This window comes from Dermacentor andersoni, chromosome 3, assembly GCF_023375885.2.
Source record: "Dermacentor andersoni chromosome 3, qqDerAnde1_hic_scaffold, whole genome shotgun sequence".
In the NCBI taxonomy this organism is placed as follows: Eukaryota; Metazoa; Arthropoda; class Arachnida; order Ixodida; family Ixodidae; genus Dermacentor; species Dermacentor andersoni.
This window is the reverse complement of record NC_092816.1, coordinates 117,695,243-117,718,308: the sequence shown is the minus strand read 5'-3', so window position 1 is coordinate 117,718,308 and position 23,066 is coordinate 117,695,243. Positions and strand designations below refer to the sequence as shown.

General features: G+C 44.6%; 1 protein-coding gene across 1 annotated transcript in view; it reads right to left on the bottom strand.

The window, feature by feature from the left end:
- Positions 1 to 23,066, bottom strand: part of LOC129386651 (doenitin-1-like) — a 133,531-nt gene that overhangs the window by 10,319 nt on the left and 100,146 nt on the right. The gene's annotated exons all lie outside the window — the stretch shown is intronic.

The window sequence follows — 23,066 nt, the reverse complement described above, 5'->3', positions numbered from 1 at the left end:
CACTCGAACCCACGGCCCTTACTGGGAGTCGAACCCTTGACCTTTGGTGTTAATGAAGGCGATGTTAATTTAATGAGCAGTTAATTATTATATAGTTAATTAAGGCACTCGGTCCCGCGACTTTTAGTGTTAATGAAGGTGATGTTAATTAAGGCACAGTTAGGATAGTTACTTAAGGCACCCAAACCCACGACCTTTGTTAATGAATGCGATGCTAATTAAGGGACAATAATTAGGATATAGCAATTAAGTCATTCGAACCCGTCACCTTCGCTTCAAATCGAACCCACGACCGTTGTTGTTAAGGAAGGCGTTGTTAATTAAGGTACTGTTAACATATAGCCAGTTAAGACACTCTGACCCACGACCTTTGTTGTTAAAGGTGATTTTAATTAAGTCACATTTTATTAATATACAGTTAAAGCACTTGAACCCATGATCTTGTGTGGGAGTTGTGCGCACGAACCTTGGTGTTAATTATTTGTACATTAATTAATACCGCCTTCATTAAGATATACTTAAAACACTCGGACCCATGACTATAGGTGACTATAGGTTAATGACCATGACCATGACTATAGGTTAATGAAGACGATGTTAATTAAAGTACCCTTAATTAGTACACCGTTAATTAAGGCACTCGGACCCTTGGTCTTTGGTGGGAGTGGTTCAGATTCATCGTTGGGGTCAGTCTAAGAGACAAAAATGAAGAAAACGATATTACACAGAGGGAGCGCAGGGTACTCTGGAAACGATTCCGATTTATCAAGGCTAGGCACAAAACAGCGACGTCATTTTCTTTTCTTTTTAACGATCACTGTGAGTTAGTGTTACCCCGTTATCACATTTGTTAAAGAGTGCAAACATATAGCGTATGCCTTCTTCTGCGTAGTTTGATTTCTGGGCTGTGTTCCTTGTCTTTAAGTGGCAGTCGACAATTGTGCAGATTGACATGATCATGACAAGGAAAACTGCGCGTAAGCGGCAGCTCCTATTTGCAAGAACGCACTGTAGTACTTGGTTGCAAGCACATCGTACGCCAGCGTACATTCCTGGCACATACCACATAGGACAAATGCACGCTGCCGAGACATTTGGGTTTTTCGAGGAATCTTCGTGGGTCGCACGATCAACACAGAAGGCACGGATGACAGGAGTGCAACCCGCGCACATTAAACACACTAACACGAAAGCAAGATACGCACGACAGCGGTGTAAGCTGCGCCACACGAGCAGATTTGATGCTTTCCATCTGACACTGTGGCAACGGGCGCTCAAACATCGCACACTGCACATGTGTCCCTCGGAGATCGCGTCAACGATGTCTGAGGCTATAGAGTATATGTTAACGACAGCAGGATGTTATTTAAAATGAAGTGACCGCGCAGCTAGCACGGGCAGGAGCGAAATACGTAATTCACGGGCTTTAAGAGAGGTGACCTTAGTGCGAATCGTTCGAATAACGCCACAGCGACGGCTTTCTATAGGGATAACACTTTCCGATATCGAAGGCCATGCTTTTGCTGGCTGCAGATAGCAGAAGCGACTCAAAATTGAAAATGCGTCATGGAATTTCTTGCTACGCTAAGCTATAGCTTACAATATAGACTTATCTGTGGTTCTGTTTGTCTTGCAACAACTATGCGCAGTTAGGCAGCCGCACAAGTCCTCAGATGACGCTGGACGAGGCATTGGCTGGCCCCGTGCGACCTGTTGGTGGCGCCACCCACCGCCCTGTTTCAAAAGGAACGCTCATAGCATCCATCCAATTAGCCTGCCGCTCTGTTTACAACGACTCGGTCGGGTGTGCGAGCTGCAACGATGTGCTTGTTTGATCGTGTGTTTTGTGTTTGCTGTAATGAAATGTGACTTAGTTCGCGTGCGCATAAGTGCCACAGACAGCTTGTGTCTCGCTGCATACTCGCCGTATAAGTGGCGCGCCAGCCAAATGTGGACCAACGATGTTCGTGCCGCGGTGTGCGTTCCCTTTGTCTCTGGTTGTCGTACAAAGTTGGGTGGACGTCGCAAAGAAATAATGCGTATTGTTAGCGTGCCAGTGCTCGTCTACTATGCACTGGCATGTATGCTGGGAGTAACATCACAGCACCGGCAACTTGGAGGGTGCTTTTCCACCGTGTTGTACCATTAAAAAGGTGAGTAACCGCGCTTGCTAACTACACACGTGTTGTGCGTGCTTCTCATGTGGGCATAGAGTGCCTTGCGAACGTAAGGAAGAGAACTCCCACGATAACAGTGAAACCATTGCCGATGCTTGCTGGATGTCAGAGTTTAGTTACGCAAATTTATTGCCGTAATGCGGAATTGAAAATCTTCATAAGCGTTTTCTTCCGATGAAAAAGATTACGTTCGAAAATAATTATGTTGATCGGGCGCGCTTGTGCGTGAGCTCCCGCTTTTCTGCTGAAGTCGCAAGATAACGGCTCATCTGCCTCTTGACCGATTCTTACTGCAATGACGTTTCCTCGCTTATAAATGATTCGACGTTGTACATAATCTCTGCTTACAAGGTTTTCGGTTTGCGAGCAGTATTAGGGAAAAAATCTAAGCAATCACAGCGTGCTGCTGGTACAGGTTTGTTTTCAAGGGGTGTTGCCACCATAACTTTGACGTAACTAAACGTTGCCGGGGAAAGTTGCTTAAAGTCTTGAAAGAAAATCTAGAATTGTTATGTAAACAAACATTCATGTTATGCGCTGCTGCTGCGGCGTACATGTACGAAAGTTTGCTTTGTTGAAGCGACTTTGTGCTCTGTTGCCACCCTGCACCAGTGCAGGCATTCTTTTCGCGACTGTTTTTACATGCTCCTTGCATGTGTTCACGATGTAACAGTCTTATTGGGCCACAGATATAAGTTAACATATAATTTTCTTTTTAGTGGTGAAGCCGTGACCCCCTACAGTGTGCACATAACCCGTGGCCATGGTTGCAGCAGCACGGCGTGTAATCTGGATGGACATGGCAGGTATGCATTGAGTGTACGTGTTCCCAAAAGTAGGATCTCGGTATCATTAGTTGATAAATTTATCGACATATTACTTAATGCAGCTTGCTAAATAGGCAAAATATTTATACATCTTTATTCCACTTGCTGCTTATTTGTCTTTGTAGACTTTATGCACACATTATCTTATTCAGTTAAAACTACACCTCACATGCCCTGACGTTAAGTATTTTTCTCGCATCAATCGCTTGGCTACAAGTTCAATTTTATTTTCGCTTACTTTACAGTATATTTTATTTTAATTTTCGTTTTATTTGTTTGAAATTGTTTCCTATGCTGTAGCAAATATTTCCATATTTTGCGTTCTGCTTATGCTACACATGTGCACTTTTTGTCCATGTAAAAATTTGAAGTGTAGTGTGCCATATATGTCACAGGTCTAAGCACGCAGTGCGCATACCATAGTTTAACATTGATATTTACAATTATTTCAGTCTTGTTCTCAGAAAAACTGCCACTGGCAAATACACATATGATGAGCTCGAATTTCTTGAAATGAAATAGGAAGGCCAGTATTCATTGTGCTGCAGTTACTTAAGTAGGGAGGTGTGTTCTCGTAAGCTTACTGTATTTTCTCTCACTTCATATTATTTGCAAGCTGCCCCAATTCATGCTAGTAGGCGTTGTAGCAGTTGTGAGTGTGTCTACTGCAGCAATGTCGCAGCTAGTTTGCACACACTACAGGGTGCCAACAGATACCCATCACTGTTCTTGTGCATTTCTGAGAACCAGCCATGTCCACTCGGCGAAACTTGCAGTGTCAATTTGAATTTGCCGGTCAGTTCATGTATCTTTTCAGGACAAAATTTACGCAGCGAGGGAAAGGAGACCATACGACATGACCTCGGCTAACAACTGACTGTTTAAGTTGATGGAAGGATTAACAAAAATAGCACTAGATGTGCGTTTGTGTTGTGCACAAGTTAATTTTAGAGTGAAGGCATATAAGTTGCAATACAAAGGCATGAAATTGCGATAAACGGTGTTTGGATAAAAAAAAAGTAAGTAAATAGGCACTGACTAATTTATATCCCTTGTAATCTAGAAAAGATGCCTTTCTTCATGCGTTGGTAAGGGGGGCTGGCTCACACTTATCATTATTTATGTGGTGGGCCTGACTGATTTCTTTTGCCAATTTTCAACCATGGGTGAAAACAGATAACCAATCCTAATCCGGCCTGAAGCCCCATTGCGGATATGTGTGGCCAAGTCTGACGAGCATACTGGTCTTTTGAGTGAAATATGGTGATCTCATAGGTACACTGTCGTCCTTTATGAAAGGGAACACGCGAGCGCGTGGCCTGCGATCTGCGGCGGCTGCCTACAGCGCCGTCAACCGACAGCTAAAGAAAGCGCGTCCGCTTTTGGCGTCATCTGTTGGCAAACAAAATAACGAGTCATGGCCGGTGGACTAGCGCTGCTAGATTATGCTCCCCCTCCGCTGGCGCAACGGGCGATGCCTGCAGCGCGTCGTCTGCTGCCAACAAATTGAGCGTTGTGCTTGAGCGTGGTCGAAGCGTTGAATCTCTGTCTCTCGGCTTACGCCAGATGCGCTTCGCCTAAACTAGAGCTATTTAGGTGAGAGCGATGCACTCAGGGGAAGGTTTGGTTGTTCTTCATCTATAACTGAATGATACTCTGTATCATTCGGGAAACTCTGTGTCATGCGAGCTCCATGACTTCGTCGTGGAACGCGCTTTTGCTTAAGCCACCACTGAATACATTTCCAAGAACACAATATGCAGCATTATAGTTCTCCAGCAAATAAAGGTGTTAGTGCTCGTGGAACCATTTTTAGCTTCAGCTGTATTGTCCCTGCGTCGCGAATGAAACTAGAAATACCAGTTTAGACTCGCTCCAGGATAAATTTCAAACCGACCTTGCATGGCACTAACCCCCGAATTCAAGCGTGTCCGTCCGCACGGGGATCTGCGTGGACATTAAAAAAACGGCGGTAGCGATTCCTCTCGGCTAAATGGTCACTATGTGTGTGCGATAATCGGCAACAGTCCTTCAAAACCGCTGCATGGTTTTCAGCCGAGTGGCAGCGCTATTATCAGTTCGGTTGGTGGACCAAGTTCGAGTCTAGGATCATTTAAGAATACCGGGGTAAAGATAGTAGTGATAATGCGCTACTTCATACGTGTAACATATGGGCTCGAAAATACTACGAGAGGGAAAGGTAGGATGCTGAACGCCTTGCGTACTGGCTTGATAAGAAGTGATAGGGGCATGTGTAATTCAATTCCTTTTTTTGGGCCACTAGGCAGCAGGTCATCAAAATGGCTCGTGTTCCACTCGAGCTGCGCGAAAAAATTATTGAGCTCAGTATTGCTGGCTACAGCCAGCGGTATATTGCATCAACCACAAGGAGGCCACTAAAAACAGTGAACAGGATTGTTCAGGCCTTCAAGAAGGAACGCCGTGTGAAGGACGCTCCGCACAGGCGCAGACCTCGGGCAACAACTGAAGATGAAGACCGCGCGATTGTGGCTGCAGTAGCACTGAGGCCGCAGACAACAGTCCCTGAAATACTCAAGGAACTTGGCATTAAGGCGTGCCAGACGACTGTGAAGCGCCGCCTCGCAGAAGCTGGTCTAAAAAAGAGGATTGCTTGCAGGAAACCGCTGCTACGAGACACCAACAAAGCCAAACGCCTGCAGTTTGCGAAAGATCACGCTGATTGGACTACCTTCGACTGGGAAGTGTTGTATTCACGGACGAGAGTGCATTCACAACCCGGTGGGACCAGAGGCAAAGAGTGTGGCGCCCAGAAAACAGACGGTAGGTGATGTTGTATGCTTAAAGTTAATTATATCACTGTAAGAAATGCTGGAAAAACTCTACCGGATGGTTACCCTTTTTTATACATTGTAGGATGCTGTAGTCTCTTATATCGCGTATACGGCAGACAGAACTTGATATTCAAGGCACGGTGTTAGATTACGTTCACCAGCGTTAAAGTGGAGTTGTGTTCTCTAATATTGCTAATATTATTACCCTCATCAGTATTAGTTCGCACTTAAAGATACTTTAGCACATGATAAAAGTACAGACACGGAAGAGGGTAGGCTGAGTAGGCTGGCAACTGCCACAAACAGAGGCACACCACCAGCCCAATTGCTGTTTCGATACGAGAGAATAGAAAATAGCAAAATAACTTGAAAGAAATAGGAAAGTGAATCAAAACTTAAGACAGTACGAAACGTAGATATGAACAGCCGGCGATAAGTGCGCGCGCTATGTAGTACAGCGGAATACCGCATGTTTGGCGTAAAGGAAGGGTATGCGAGATAAGTTGAGTGACGGTTGGTCTGGTGTCAATGCATGGCCTTATAATACTTTTCTGCAGTTACAGACCAGAATACCTCCAGCGAGTGGCTGCAAGTGGGCGTTCAGCAGTGTCCGTGTGGGGCATCGTGACCAAAGATGGGCTTGGGCCACTAGTGCGCATAGAGGACAGATTCACGTCTGCCGCCTACTGCGCAATCCTGGATGACGTGATGGTGCCCTACTTGCTCAATGGGCCCTTCCCGGAAGGTGATTACATCTTCCAACAAGACAACTCGCCCGTACACACATCCCGAAGGGTAACAAGCTTTTGCGAGGAACGTGGAATCAACTGTCTAAGGTGGCCGCCCCAGTCTCCAGACATTAACATTATTGAGAACGTGTGGGGCCTTTTGAAAACCGCGTTGGCGGCACGGTCTCTGCACGGACTGTCAGCCGACTACCTTTGGGGGGCCATAAAGGAGGAGTGGGAGCGGCTGAGAAGCAACAGAGCACTAGCGGCCGCTTTGTATGACTCGCTGCCCTCAAGGATGTTAGCTGTCGTTGCAGCAAATGGGGACGCCACTAGGCACTGAGAAGTGCGTCGACAAAACATATTCCAGCTTTTTTTTTTGTGCGGAACACAAAGGAAACGTTTACGTATATTATCTACGTCAATAAATGTATTACGTGTTCTTGCATTTCGTGCTTGCTTCTTTTACATTACAGATACATTTCATTAAAATGTTTACAAACATTTGGAACATTGTTTTGCTTCAAGTTTCTTACGTAGCAACATCTCCTTCGCTGTCATCAGGTCAGGGTGCTTTGATTGTGCATGGTGTTATAGTATCAGGCGCAGATACACTAAACGACACAGAACTTTCTCAGCCGACAGACCAGTACTTTCCAGGTAAGTGGGATTCTCCCTGGAAGGAAAATTTCCACGGAATTCAGTGATACACTTTCTAAAAAGCACACCACAACCAAACCTTCCCCTGAGGGCATCGCTCTCATCTAAATAGCTTTAGTTAGGGCAAAGCGCATCTGGCGTAAGCCGAGAGACAGATTCTACGCTTCGACCGCGCTCGCGCACTACGCTCGATTTGTTAGCAGCAGACGACGCGCTGCAGGCGTCGCCCGTTGCGCCAGCGGAGGGGGAGCATAATCTCGCAGCGCTAGTCCACCGGCCATGAATCGTTATTTTTGTTTGCCAACAGATGACGCCAAAAGCGGACGCGCTTTCTTTAGCTGTCGGTTGACGGCGCTGTAGGCAGCCGCCGCAGAGCGCAGGCCACGCGCTCGCGTGTTCCCTTTCATAAAGGACGACAGTTCAGGACGACTCAGGCACCAGCCAGTCTGCCCGACGTACATTTGACCACATGTGAAAGGAATACAATACACTGCCTCTGGCACGTACTGGACAAATGTGGTGCTATCATTAACCAAGCAAGCCTCGCTTGCCTCCTTGCCTTTCTCAATTCAGTTGTGAACTGTTGTGCATATGCTGCCTACTTTATTTTTGCTGGAAATATATGTGCATAGCACTCCACAAGTGAATTGACAAAGGCACCCAGGCATTGGAGGCTTGCTTACAGATACCCAAAATTTGTCTCGTATATGTCAGGGGTATTGTAGTCTATTCTTTCGATCACGTGCGTGTTTGGTCCATTCTATATCGGGCATGCAGACTAGCCGGTGCCTTAGCATGCGCCTAGGAGAGCACCATATTTCACTCAAAGGAGCAGAGTACTCGTCCCATTTGACCATGCATTGACACAACAAGCTGTGCACTGGATTTAGATTGTTCATCTGTTTTGTTCGCCTATGGCAACCGATTGATACAACACATCAGTGAGGAGTACCACATCAAAAAATGGGACGTGTGTCATTTAACGCTCATTATGATTGCATGACAAAGAGAAATACTCTCTAATGACATGGAATAGCAATCACCATACTTAAATATTAAATTCTTTTTATGCAAGTTTGTTTACCATGCTTCTATGCATTCGCTGTTCAACTTGTGCCCTCCCTCTGAAACAGCTCTTTGGTGTAAACAATAAAAAAAACCCAGACATGGTGTGGTGTATTTCTCAATTGGGATATATGCCATCATACCGGCGGCCAACAACAGGTATGACGGTAGGCTTGAAATGTAGAACTATGCCAGTAGCTGATGCAAATATTCTATAACAACTGGCACTTGGATGTCTCAAGGATGCATTGGATTGCCCGTACACGAGCACTTCTATGCTCATTTCAATCCCAAGTAATCAGATAGTGAGACGATTTTCGAATTCACGCTAGCAGTCGACAGACTGGTACCCATTTCTTTTTAGGCTGTCGACTCCATTATTAGGCCACGAAGCTTCAATTAGCCAAAACCACCCTGAATTACACAACCAGCTCAATACATGCACCTTGTATAGCACGATTTGGACATGAAAATGGAGGCAATTCATGTCGCCGAAAATGGAGGTGGCAGTCACACTATTTCATGCATTTTGCCTAAAGCATAGCCAATAATAATTCATAAATTTAAAAATATTCTTCTCAAAAAGTTTTTTAAGCCTGAAAGAAGGAGCCAAATGGTGTTAAGGTGCAAGAGCAGTTAGTTTCACGGCACTTGCATGTATTCACAGGCTTCTTTTAAGCTTGAAATAAATTTGGATTGCACCTATTGAACAGTAGAAAGCTAGGATTGGGAATTTTTCAGGATGTTGTACAATTTTCGCACCGACACTTTTGCCTTGAATATAATATTTGAGCAGTTAAATAATCGGTAATAACTAATTACCTAATTAGGCAAAATGCAAAAATTGGTTTGACTGGCTCAAAACGATGGCAAACAACATCACCTTGGTTCTTTCTAGCTACGTGGCACTTGTACATATTTAAACCTTGCACAAGTCACACAGACCACCTGGCACTTACAAAAGATATAAGCTAATCATGAGATAAGCCATGTTTGTTTGACTTAAGGGCACGATGAGATTTACACGCTCGACACCTTGTATGAGTGTGTTCTAGGCCTGTTCGTAGTTTAGCTGCTACATAAACAATATTTCTGTACATGTAAGCTCATATGCTTCTTTCAAGTGTATTGCCTCGTGTTTCCAAAATAAACCATCCTCGCACTTCCTTCGTTATGTCTTCATCTGTTGCTGTGCTATATTTTAAACAAGCAACTGCACAAATTTTCATCTAGTTTTCATATTTCCTCGTTGTTTGATGGCTTTATTTCACAACAAGTTCTTTTATTCAAACCGTGTTGCACACAGCAGTGCTGTCTTGAGTGGGAATAGTTTTTTAGATTGTCATTAATACACCTTGCCTGGGCAATGTAAGGCTTTCTACGTAAAACAGCCCTGCAATAATGTTTTATACTGCATTCAAGCATCATGCAAAAGCTGTTTACTTACCAGATGAGAATATGTATATTGTGTTGAAAGTAACAGAACTGAAAGAAGCCAGCAGATAATGAGGCCACGAAAGCATATAGGAACATCTTTTAAGTTTCTTTATATGAGTTATAGAAATTATGAACTCAGGGGAAATGAAAGTGGATGAAAAGACATGCAGGTTTGAGTGGGGAACGAATTCATAACGTTCACATTACGCATGCGATATACTAACGAAAGTGGTACTGTGGCCGCGTTCCAGCGTCGACAATCTGAGGGACCATTGTGGATGGGTAAATGCTGCCTTGGTAGCACAGTGGTTAGTGCATCGCATGCCTAATGCAAAGGTTGTAGCTTCGTTCTCTACCTATGGCTGGCTGTTATGTTCTTTGACCATTTTCATTTCCCGCTATCATTTCTACATTTATCAATAGAAAATTACAAATAAGTTTCCATGTGCCTTCCCTGGTTTCTTCCAGCTAAAAAAAAATGGGACCCTCAGTTCCCTTTCGTCTCGTTTGAAAGGACAGGAGCTTCACCTTAAAAATAATGACTTCACCTTGCACAGCATATCAGTATGCTGGTCTCACAAAGAAATCTTGTCACAGCGTGGGCATTACTAAGTGAAGTTTTTGTTAAAAGGATGATATAGCATGGGACCTAATTAGTAACCTTTGTTTATAGAGATATGAATAATCTAATAAATAGGAGGATTTTAAGAAGTACTTCGAACATGGTCTGACCATGTGTTCAAAAAAACTTTAATCTATCATGATTTCAGGCATAACTGTTGCCCCTGAGAAACTTTTGGATCATCTGCATGACATTGTTTATAGAGAGCACCAATACTTCTTCGATTGAAGTAGCCTCGTGGCACATGAAGCATCGCTTCTAGCATAGTCAAGAAAATGTTATCTGCATATATGAGGTGCATGTCTCTTATGCTCGAATGCTGTTTAAAGGCTGCTAATAAGAAAATTTCTTCATTGGCCTTCCAGAGATTGCTTTAGTAGTCTATGCTACTCAATCATAACCAATTTACCAGAATTAACTTTCATCACAGTTGGCTTTGAAATGTTTATGCAAAATACCACATTTGCCTACTAGACATGTGACTGCATTAAAACTTGGAATTAATGGCCAGTAAGATTTATTTGACAGCAAAATTAACAAAAAAATAAAAGCTTCTCTTGTGGGCAGCTTTCCCTCATTGCCGACTGTAACTCATCTTTGACAGTCAGAGCAGCATAACATCGGGGAGTACGAGTGTGACTCGTCGTTGGGGATATTGGTAATACCTCCAGTCCCTAGTACAGCTCAGGATCAGGGGTTAAAGATTGTGACTTCGTGACTACGGTTCTGCCACTGTTACACTTGGGTGTAAGCGTGTATGTACGTGTGCATGCATCAAAATAACTTCATGCTACAGCAAAGCAACTGTAGTGCAGAGAGGCATGTCATCTTTATATATTTGCTTTGTAAAGATAGGCTAAGTTTATCTTTTGCAGTATAGACTTGGCACTCTTTGGCCAAAGGTGCCCTTGTGCTATTAAAACCTATCAATTAATTATCTTTTGCAGTAGCAGGTGCTTATATTTCTTTTTTCAGGATCGGTGCGCCAGTTTTAATTAGTTTATCTTGAACTGTGCACTTCCCACTCACAAGACTGCATGTCACCTGAGGTGTTACTTGTTCATTCGAAAATGTTGAAGTTGTCTTTGTCAAACTCAATTTCTTGCCTTAAACGAACTTGTACAAACTGACCAAGCGGGTAATTCTACCTTATGTATGAAATGTGTTGCTGTTATGAATCCTCATGATGAATGACACATAATACAAAAATTTACGTAATAAAACAATTTCAGGAAATGTTTAAATATCATCTAAACTTAACCATTCTTTCTTTATCACAATGCAGGGAGAAAAAGTCCCGGTAACACCCTGCATTCAGTATGGTGGCCCAGGCGTGTATGCGAGCAACCTCCTTTATCTGGACCAAGAACTACTCTTCAGTGTCTCGCAAAGACTTCTGCGCGAAGCCCTCAACATTCACGTCTCACTGGAATGGCTGCTAATCTATCAACGTTTCCATCACTAAGACTGCCATTTGTAAAGCTTCTGAACCCCTTTAAGAAAGCTTAATGATTTTTTATTTATTTTTCACAGTTGGCCATAAAATTTGAACAGTTTGATATTTCTAACATTTTTACCTGGCACAGGGTGGCGCAATAACTTTTGTACCAGTGCCTAATGTATTTAAGCGATGCTCACTCGGATGCCTGTCTGTTTTTGTTAGTGTTTAAGAAATTTGAATGTCTCATGAGGTAACAGCATTTGAACTTGTCGGCGTGGCTCGTTTCAATGAGCTGCTAGAAAATAAGACGCAAAACTTACCACACGCCAGTTGTAGCACTTTTGTTTTCATGACCACAGTATACTCATTTCAAAAGATTCAAAGTGGGAAAAAAGCCTCAAGAACTTAATCATCCTAGAATTGTCTTGTCCGAGTAAAAAAGAGCTTTGGTAAACAATAAGTGCGCATTACCTTGAGCTTAAAAGTGCAGTCATTCATTACTAGTCACTCGATATGAAATCATGCTGAGAGCTTACACATCTTCAATGACTAATGCCTCATACATCTTAGGCGCAGATTGGCCGCAATCCCTACAGATATATTTGATAAGACAATAGCTTGCACCGAGATTTACCACACAGTTGATGGCTGATGGCTTTTTTGTCGTCTTCATGTTGCTACCATGTATTCAATGTTCAGTTAGATGTAAAGGACACTACAGGCACTGAAATACCAAATGGCACTTGCATTTCAGGGGACAAAGTGCCCAGCATGCCTGTCCCAAAACGTGTTCTAGGGGCTACCTTGCCTCTATAGGTAAATAGACACGAGATGCTCTGTGTACAATGTAATCGGTGTACTTGTCTGGAGTGATTCAAAGATGTGCTACGGGTCGTACTGGCACCGTCTCCTTATAATGCATGGTTCCTGAAAGCTTGCAGCTGAGCATCTGCCACCACACTGAAGGAAATTCCCTAATTTATTTTGTCGATGTGGTTGAAGCTTTAGGAGCTGCAATGAACAGTTGTGACTGTGGCAGTGCTGCCGAACTAAAGCACAAATTACACACTTCGACTCACACAGGGCACTCTCAAAGTTTTGCTATGTGGTATCTGTGTTTGCTACCTGACCTTATGACACCTTTAGGAGCAGTCACAGGGGATTGCAGCTGCTGAAGCTTTGTCAACTGGCAAGATGAAAAAAGAATGCTATGCCATCAGTGTGGCTGCACACTCCGAGATGCAAGCTATCTTGAACCAGGTGTTCGGTACACGGTTCCTATGCAGCCAAAACATGGTGTTTGAGCCCTAAAAACAACTGCGTTCACAACTGCACACAAGTGCGCTGTCAAAACAGGAAGTTGAAAGCAAGCAGCATTTTAACGGTGTTTTTCGAAACATTAGCTCAAGTCATTCTTTCGCCAAGGCTGGTTATCATGGATAGGTATTGGGAACAGGGCGTTTGTGATGGACAAGGGGTCATGTGTCTAAAATTTATTAAGACCCAGTAATATGTGAGATGGATTGACAAAAGGTATACCTTTTGTTCTTCAGTGGCCTCTCTTGCAGAGGCATGACAGCTTCCGGCAGGTTAGCTTTAACTTTTTATGTCTAGATTTAGTGTGTATACTGGAACTATAACTAACAGTCAGCGCTCTGTCATGCCCAGTTTTTATGCTGTTTTTGTGATATTTGCAATATTTCGCTGATACTTCAGCTGAGCGAAGTATATGTCTTTACTGTTACTAGTTCTCAGGTTGAACTTCTGTGCAGTGCTCACTAGTTATTAGTAGTCAGGTTTTGTTCAGATAGATACACTCAGACTTGTTCTTTCTTATGTGGTGGTTATTTTCGTACTTTATGTTGAGATGCAGTGCTTTTCACATGAAAACTTGTGATGGTTTGTAGTGAGGTTATTTAAACAAACTTTTCTCCTTAAAATATAACTGAACAAGCATGTGCCACTATTCGGTGCTTATGTCTTTGTATTGGTATGGTGTTACTCCTTATCTTCCTTTTTACTTTTAAAATGTGTAAAACCATTTCTCTTTAATGAAATAATAAATATTTTTCTTCTGATATTTCGCCGCAAATTTTACAATGACTGTTCAGTTAGGTAACCTTAGACTCGCTGATTGTTATTCTGATAGTTTAACTTACAATGCCTGTGGGATATTCAGTGCAAGCACAGGGTGAGAAATGAACTAATTAATTGGTTTAAGTGGATAGCTGGCAGTAAATGGAACATCCAGAAATTTGAGGAAATAGTGCATGCTTATATATTAAACAGCATGCACAGCTACACACGCAGTTTTGTTTGTACATGGTGAAATATTATCCTAAGTGGAAGCGCCTCGTTGCACTTTGTTCTTTGGCTATCAGTGCAACCTTTAAGTCATTATATATGTGAAGGTACTAGTAGAAGCATCTCGTGGAGATAAGTGACAACTTTCATGAATAGAGGCGTAAGAGCTGTGATTAAAACAGGGCAAAAACTGTATGCTTGACAGGTAAATGTGTGCTTCTGTAGTACTGCACTAGTTACCATCGCCAATCCGTGCATTGCTTCTGCTCTATGGCATTCAATATTAGCTACAATAACGAGCTGTGGTGGCTTTGCCTCCTGCTCGAGCTGGTGTTGCTTCGAAAATTTTTGACCAAGAAAAGTTGAGGTTTTTTATTATTCCAGAAATGCATCTAACATAATGCTTTTGGTTGTGTGCTTTTTCCATGTAGTGATAAGTAGTGGTGCGCCAAGGAGCGGGATATCCTGTGTCCTTAGTGCAGCATGCTTTGTTATTGCATCTTGCTGGCAGTGTACTATCACTGCAGAGGAAGATGACGAAAAGCATGTGGTGTGCGCATTGCTGCGATCGTGAAACCTAAATTTTTTTGCCTGAAAGGCTCGCACATTATGTACACTGCCACATGATAGACCAGAAGCGCAATTTGGCAACAACTCACATTCTGGCTCATACTGAACAAGATAGTACCATAGCTAAGGCTAGGCAACATTCACAACAGCTAGTCTGTACATTCACTGCATGCCTGTAGTGAACGCTAAAATACTTTCAGGGATAACACGTTTTTGGAAAAGTGTTGTCCAAGTTACACCCACATTGAAAGGGTGGTGTCTGTGTTACACCCATATAGGAAGGGTGTTGTTTGTTTGGCACCCATGTCTTAAAGGGCGCTTTTTATGTAACAACCTTAGGCAGTGTGTCGTCATTTTAACACCCTTTTCTTTGTGGTCTGTAACTTAGCACCCTTTGCTTGGGGAGTAACAATACAACCAAAAAGGGTATCACCCATGGGACAAGCCATTTACACCCTTGAGTGTTAAAATGTTTATAGTGTAGACCTGCCTCAAAGTGCTTCAACAATGGCTACGATAGCAGTCGCTAGAGACCCACAGAGACCTTGTCAGCACCCACATTGAAATTGAAGTGCTCAGGACCCATATAAGGCATATATCCAAGACTCCTCGTCACCACTTAGCCTCTCTACCAGTGGACAGACCACACATCTTTCAGCCAAACGATAACCGCATATGATGAATCATTGCCAGCTTGTTTCACTCCGGCTGCGATACCTTCGATTCCTCCATGGTGCCTCGCTCAGCGAAAAATCACCCTCACAATACCTGGCATCTCGAAAAAAGCTGATCTATCATCACCAGCCCTTAAACAGCTCATGCTACTATATTTGTACGAGAACTACCGTGACTCTACGCATATTTACACTGATGGATCTGTCCTTCCAACCAGCTCCACGGCGGCAATCGTCGTACCAGCGAATGCTACAACAACCAAATTCAAGACGACCCACGCGACAACTTCGACGGCAGCAGAGTTCGCAGCGCTCTTTACTGCCCTTCATCACATTGGTGATGAACCGCCACACAAGTGGACGGTATTCTGCAATTCGAAGGCGGCACTGCAGTCTCTACTGTCACTTTACGACGCAGACCACACAAAGAACTAGTATTTCATATTACAGAAACGTTACACCATATAAGTAATGCAGGCCATGAAATAACATTCCAGTGGCTTCCATGTCACTGCGGGATTATCGGCAATGAACGGGTGGATCAAGCTGCCCGCTCAGCCCATACTGAGGAGCACCACGCCCCAATTCTTTCTAGAACTGACGCAGCACGGAAGCTCCGCCTACTTGCTCGGCAGTGCACCGCGTCGCAATGGAATGAGCCACATTTAAACAATACGCGACTGTACTCACTTGATCCCATATTAAGTCTTCGAGCGCCATCACAGCTTCGCCGTAGAGACGCCACGCTTCTATATCGAGTGTGGTTGGGCGTTGCCTTACCAAAGCCTATGCATTCCGCATAGAGATGACCGACACCGCTACCTGTGGCCACTGCGGCCACGAAGAATCAATTGACCACATTTTGTGCGCCTGCCCGCAGTACAGCCCACAGAGGGAATGTCTTCGCCACGAACTTGACCAGCCGGAAGACCAATCGCTATCGGAAAAAAAGAATTTTACACCAGCGAAAGGACCTACCGTCACAGAAGGCCGTGCAAGCACTATTGCGCTTTTTGCGATCTACCGGCCTTTGTGAACGTCTTTAAGTGGAACGCCTCTTGTGTGTGTATGTCTCCGTGTGTGCGTGCTTCTTTTAACGTTTTCCTCTCTGTCCTATTTTTAACCCCTGTCTCCCATCCCCAGTGTAGGGTAGCAAACCGGAGACTGATATCTGGTTAACCTCCCTGCCTTTCCTCTTTATCTCTTTCTCTCTCTTGAGATTTTGTTGCTCCGCGGGGAGCGTCTTATTGTTCCAGTATCACTGAAGCCTCAAGAAGTCGTCGCAGCACACGAGGTTCATCACGGAATTGTCAGGACAAATGCATGTGATACCAGAACATTTTTGTAGGCCAGGTACGGATCGGCAAGCTAAACTCGCGATTAAGATCTGCAGCATCTGCCACGGAGTATAAAAAAGCGTTCAGGTAACTGCTACTCCACTGCAGCCGGTACCATTCCCAGAGAGCCCATGGCAAAGATATGACTCGATAACGTTGGTCCGCTGAACAAGCCCCGCACGACTGTCGATATGCCATTACACTGGTGGACTGTTTTTCGAAGTGGCTTGAAGAGAACTTTAGTAGCGAAGTCTCCACAGCTAGTCGCCAAGTTTAAGCGTGAAGTGCTTTTAGATCCCGTTATCGGCGACCATCAAGTGACCCTCAGCCAAAAGCTAGAGCCATTACCCGGGCACCCAAATGAAAACATCCGGGCAAGTTGCGAGAACAAAACCAGACCATCCGGGCAAACAGTCAAGATCCCATTACATACACTAGCTACTTCCCAAACAAGTTACAAAAAATATTGCTTCCGAGTTCTTCCTAACTTTTGTGAACAATATCACTCAAGCAGTAACTCCTAGTACGCTGAAGTTTTGTTTGTCATTTCCAATAGGCGACGCTGAAAAGGCAGATACAGGGCACTATAAACTTGTCATTTTTTTGCGCTGAGTGCGCTGTTGAACGCCAGCGGTCCGCGAGTTCCACGGCACGTCCGGCGCGCCGCCAGCGACGAAGTCGGCAGCGTTCGGCGCACCGCGAATGGCCGTTTGACCGAGACGATACTTGCAATGAAGTTCTGTCTGTGACAGGACACGATTCCATACGCATGGACCAACGCATAGTATGGCGTAGTGCGGTGTGATGTGGTGTGCCGTTGCGAACACGCACAACACCCTTTTTAAGATTGTGGCTAGTACCTTCTCCAAACAATCTGCTTTGCCGGTAGCCATTTCATGGTTACATCTACTATCGATTATGGAAGAGCCAGCAATTTTTGCTCTCTGTATTTTCCTGCGATGGCTACCCGGAGGAGTTCGTTTGTAACAATGCGCCACAGTTCACTTCCAGAGAGCTTGAGCACATTCAAACGGCATCGGCATCCGCCTTCTTTGTTTTCTTTATTATCCGCAAGCGAACGGCAAAATTGAACTTTTCAGATGAGTTTTGAAGTCTTGCGTTCAAGTCCCAGCTTTAGAGCAGCGTCCGGTTCGTCAAGCAGTAATCGAGTATCTGAAGATTTACCGCTGCACTCCGCATGCTGCTACTGGGATCATCCCTGCATTACTGCTTCATGGACGCATACCAAGGACAAGACTTGATGTCGTAGGATACCCGTTACGTACCTTCTTTAACGATCCAGACTCGGAACTTGAGCGCCTGTACCAACGGTTGAAAAAGCAGCAGCAGTAGTCAGAATATTCGGAAAGTCGTAGGTCCGTGAAAGACTACCGTTAAAGTTAGCGACATGGTTCCAGTGAAGGAGCTAGCCGTTTCTTTCAAGAGCTACTTCGCTTTCACGGCTCCCCGCAAGGTAACGAAAAAAACATGGGCAGTCGCCTTTTCGTCTCGACGATCGGAAGATATGGAATGCGTCGAAGCTCTCGAAGGCTTCAGCGGCAACTTCAGCTGCGCTTCAGTCATGGAAAACACCAATGAGCGTGTTCATGTTCAGCACGGGTCTCTCCCTGATGGTCCTCGAGAACTACGACTAGTCTCCGATCCTTTGTGCTCTCGACTCCCCGCTACCAGCTCAGCATCAAAACGCAGCTGACATGTGGTTTCCAACGCCAGTTCTCAACTACCCGCCTCGACACCCCGTCACTAGAGACAACTGGCACGTCGCCTCCCCTTAAGAAAATATGCGACGAGTTTCATATGAAAGACTTATGAGTTATGACATCACAGCCATTAGACTCTTTGATGAGTTTCTTTGGAATTTTCTGATGTATTCCTTATGTCACTATAAAACATATTGGCCACCGTCTTTTTGTTCAATTCTTGATGAGTGTTTTTTCTTGTGAGCATGAAATGTCTTCCTAATGTGCGCTTCAAAGCAGTTTTCTGGTGACTTTCTCATGTCTTCCTAATGAATCTCTAATGGGCTTATACATTAGACTGCTGGTGCTCTTAGCACTGCCATAAAGAAATTGGCCACCACGTGTTGTAACATTTTCTGATGTGTCCCGATGGCAGCCAGACTTTATTTAGAGATGTTACCTGTGCGTAACTGTCTGTGGTGCTTGATACGTGCAGCCTGTATGCGTGTATGTATGTCCAGCGAAGATGCAGCACTTTTGAAAACATGTACGTGTGCCCGTACATATGGTGAAATTTAGCAAGAACATTTATTGGGCATATCAATGCTTCCCTACATGCAGAAGGAGGTTAAATGAGAGGGAAACGCAGTCAGTCTGGTTACGGATGTGATATTTCCCTTTCATTTAATCTCGCTACTTATCATTGAGGAGAGACTGTTCTTGAGGGGGAGGTTCGTCTTCTTGAAGTGAGTGCACGTATATCCTGCATGGTAGAAAGGACCGAAAATTAACAAAACTTAGCAATCAACCACAGAAATACACGCTGTATCACTTGCTGCAGAACGATCTGGAGATGTTATAGCTAGTTCTGCGAAAAATTTATGTCATGTCGGTTCACACAAAGTTGTTGAAGAACCAATGTGTGGCCTATGGGTGCGGCAGTAACTACAGTAAGCAGAAATCGCTCTTGGCTGTGCTAACGTGCAATGTGGATCAGCTGTGGCCTGTGTACATGTTGTGAACTACTTCGGCTGTATCGGTTTCTACTTGACAAAGGACACCAGTCTGTCGACTGCTAGCGTGAATTCGAAAATCGTCTCACTATCTGATTACTTGGGATTGAAATGAGCATAGAAGTGCTCGTGTACGGGCAATCCAATGCATCCTTGAGACATCCAAGTGCCAGTTTTTATAGAATATTTGCATCAGCTACTGGCATAGTTCTACATTTCAAGCCTACCGTCATACCTGTTGTTGGCCGCCGGTATGATGGCATATATCCCAATTGAGAAATACACCACACCATGTCTGGGTTTTTTTTATTGTTTACACCAAAGAGCTGTTTCAGAGGGAGGGCACAAGTTGAACAGCGAATGCATAGAAGCATGGTAAACAAACTTGCATAAAAAGAATTTAATATTTAAGTATGGTGATTGCTATTCCATGTCATTAGAGAGTATTTCTCTTTGTCATGCAATCATAATGAGCGTTAAATGACACACGTCCCATTTTTTGATGTGGTACTCCTCACTGATGTGTTGTATCAATCGGTTGCCATAGGCGAACAAAACAGATGAACAATCTAAATCCAGTGCACAGCTTGTTGTGTCAATGCATGGTCAAATGGGACGAGTACTCTGCTCCTTTGAGTGAAATATGGTGCTCTCCTAGGCGCATGCTAAGGCACCGGCTAGTCTGCATGCCCGATATAGAATGGACCAAACACGCACGTGATCGAAAGAATAGACTACAATACCCCTGACATATACGAGACAAATTTTGGGTATCTGTAAGCAAGCCTCCAATGCCTGGGTGCCTTTGTCAATTCACTTGTGGAGTGCTATGCACATATATTTCCAGCAAAAATAAAGTAGGCAGCATATGCACAACAGTTCACAACTGAATTGAGAAAGGCAAGGAGGCAAGCGAGGCTTGCTTGGTTAATGATAGCACCACATTTGTCCAGTACGTGCCAGAGGCAGTGTATTGTATTCCTTTCACATGTGGTCAAATGTACGTCGGGCAGACTGGCTGGTGCCTGAGTCGTCCTGAACTGTCGTCCTTTATGAAAGGGAACACGCGAGCGCGTGGCCTGCGCTCTGCGGCGGCTGCCTACAGCGCCGTCAACCGACAGCTAAAGAAAGCGCGTCCGCTTTTGGCGTCATCTGTTGGCAAACAAAAATAACGATTCATGGCCGGTGGACTAGCGCTGCGAGATTATGCTCCCCCTCCGCTGGCGCAACGGGCGACGCCTGCAGCGCGTCGTCTGCTGCTAACAAATCGAGCGTAGTGCGCGAGCGCGGTCGAAGCGTAGAATCTGTCTCTCGGCTTACGCCAGATGCGCTTTGCCCTAACTAAAGCTATTTAGATGAGAGCGATGCCCTCAGGGGAAGGTTTGGTTGTGGTGTGCTTTTTAGAAAGTGTATCACTGAATTCCGTGGAAATTTTCCTTCCAGGGAGAATCCCACTTACCTGGAAAGTACTGGTCTGTCGGCTGAGAAAGTTCTGTGTCGTTTAGTGTATCTGCGCCTGATACTATAACACCATGCACAATCAAAGCACCCTGACCTGATGACAGCGAAGGAGATGTTGCTACGTAAGAAACTTGAAGCAAAACAATGTTCCAAATGTTTGTAAACATTTTAATGAAATGTATCTGTAATGTAAAAGAAGCAAGCACGAAATGCAAGAACACGTAATACATTTATTGACGTAGATAATATACGTAAACGTTTCCTTTGTGTTCCGCACAAAAAAAAAAGCTGGAATATGTTTTGTCGACGCACTTCTCAGTGCCTAGTGGCGTCCCCATTTGCTGCAACGACAGCTAACATCCTTGAGGGCAGCGAGTCATACAAAGCGGCCGCTAGTGCTCTGTTGCTTCTCAGCCGCTCCCACTCCTCCTTTATGGCCCCCCAAAGGTAGTCGGCTGACAGTCCGTGCAGAGACCGTGCCGCCAACGCGGTTTTCAAAAGGCCCCACACGTTCTCAATAATGTTAATGTCTGGAGACTGGGGCGGCCACCTTAGACAGTTGATTCCACGTTCCTCGCAAAAGCTTGTTACCCTTCGGGATGTGTGTACGGGCGAGTTGTCTTGTTGGAAGATGTAATCACCTTCCGGGAAGGGCCCATTGAGCAAGTAGGGCACCATCACGTCATCCAGGATTGCGCAGTAGGCGGCAGACGTGAATCTGTCCTCTATGCGCACTAGTGGCCCAAGCCCATCTTTGGTCACGATGCCCCACACGGACACTGCTGAACGCCCACTTGCAGCCACTCGCTGGAGGTATTCTGGTCTGTAACTGCAGAAAAGTATTATAAGGCCATGCATTGACACCAGACCAACCGTCACTCAACTTATCTCGCATACCCTTCCTTTACGCCAAACATGCGGTATTCCGCTGTACTACATAGCGCGCGCACTTATCGCCGGCTGTTCATATCTACGTTTCGTACTGTCTTAAGTTTTGATTCACTTTCCTATTTCTTTCAAGTTATTTTGCTATTTTCTATTCTCTCGTATCGAAACAGCAATTGGGCTGGTGGTGTGCCTCTGTTTGTGGCAGTTGCCAGCCTACTCAGCCTACCCTCTTCCGTGTCTGTACTTTTATCATGTGCTAAAGTATCTTTAAGTGCGAACTAATACTGATGAGGGTAATAATATTAGCAATATTAGAGAACACAACTCCACTTTAACGCTGGTGAACGTAATCTAACACCGTGCCTTGAATATCAAGTTCTGTCTGCCGTATACGCGATATAAGAGACTACAGCATCCTACAATGTATAAAAAAGGGTAACCATCCGGTAGAGTTTTTCCAGCATTTCTTACAGTGATATAATTAACTTTAAGCATACAACATCACCTACCGTCTGTTTTCTGGGCGCCACACTCTTTGCCTCTGGTCCCACCGGGTTGTGAATGCACTCTCGTCCGTGAATACAACACTTCCCAGTCGAAGGTAGTCCAATCAGCGTGATCTTTCGCAAACTGCAGGCGTTTGGCTTTGTTGGTGTCTCGTAGCAGCGGTTTCCTGCAAGCAATCCTCTTTTTTAGACCAGCTTCTGCGAGGCGGCGCTTCACAGTCGTCTGGCACGCCTTAATGCCAAGTTCCTTGAGTATTTCAGGGACTGTTGTCTGCGGCCTCAGTGCTACTGCAGCCACAATCGCGCGGTCTTCATCTTCAGTTGTTGCCCGAGGTCTGCGCCTGTGCGGAGCGTCCTTCACACGGCGTTCCTTCTTGAAGGCCTGAACAATCCTGTTCACTGTTTTTAGTGGCCTCCTTGTGGTTGATGCAATATACCGCTGGCTGTAGCCAGCAATACTGAGCTCAATAATTTTTTCGCGCAGCTCGAGTGGAACACGAGCCATTTTGATGACCTGCTGCCTAGTGGCCCAAAAAAAGGAATTGAATTACACATGCCCCTATCACTTCTTATCAAGCCAGTACGCAAGGCGTTCAGCATCCTACCTTTCCCTCTCGTAGTATTTTCGAGCCCATATGTTACACGTATGAAGTAGCGCATTATCACTACTATCTTTACCCCGGTATTCTTAAATGATCCTAGACTCGAACTTGGTCCACCAACCGAACTGATAATAGCGCTGCCACTCGGCTGAAAACCATGCAGCGGTTTTGAAGGACTGTTGCCGATTATCGCACACACATAGTGACCATTTAGCCGAGAGGAATCGCACTTCTATGCTCA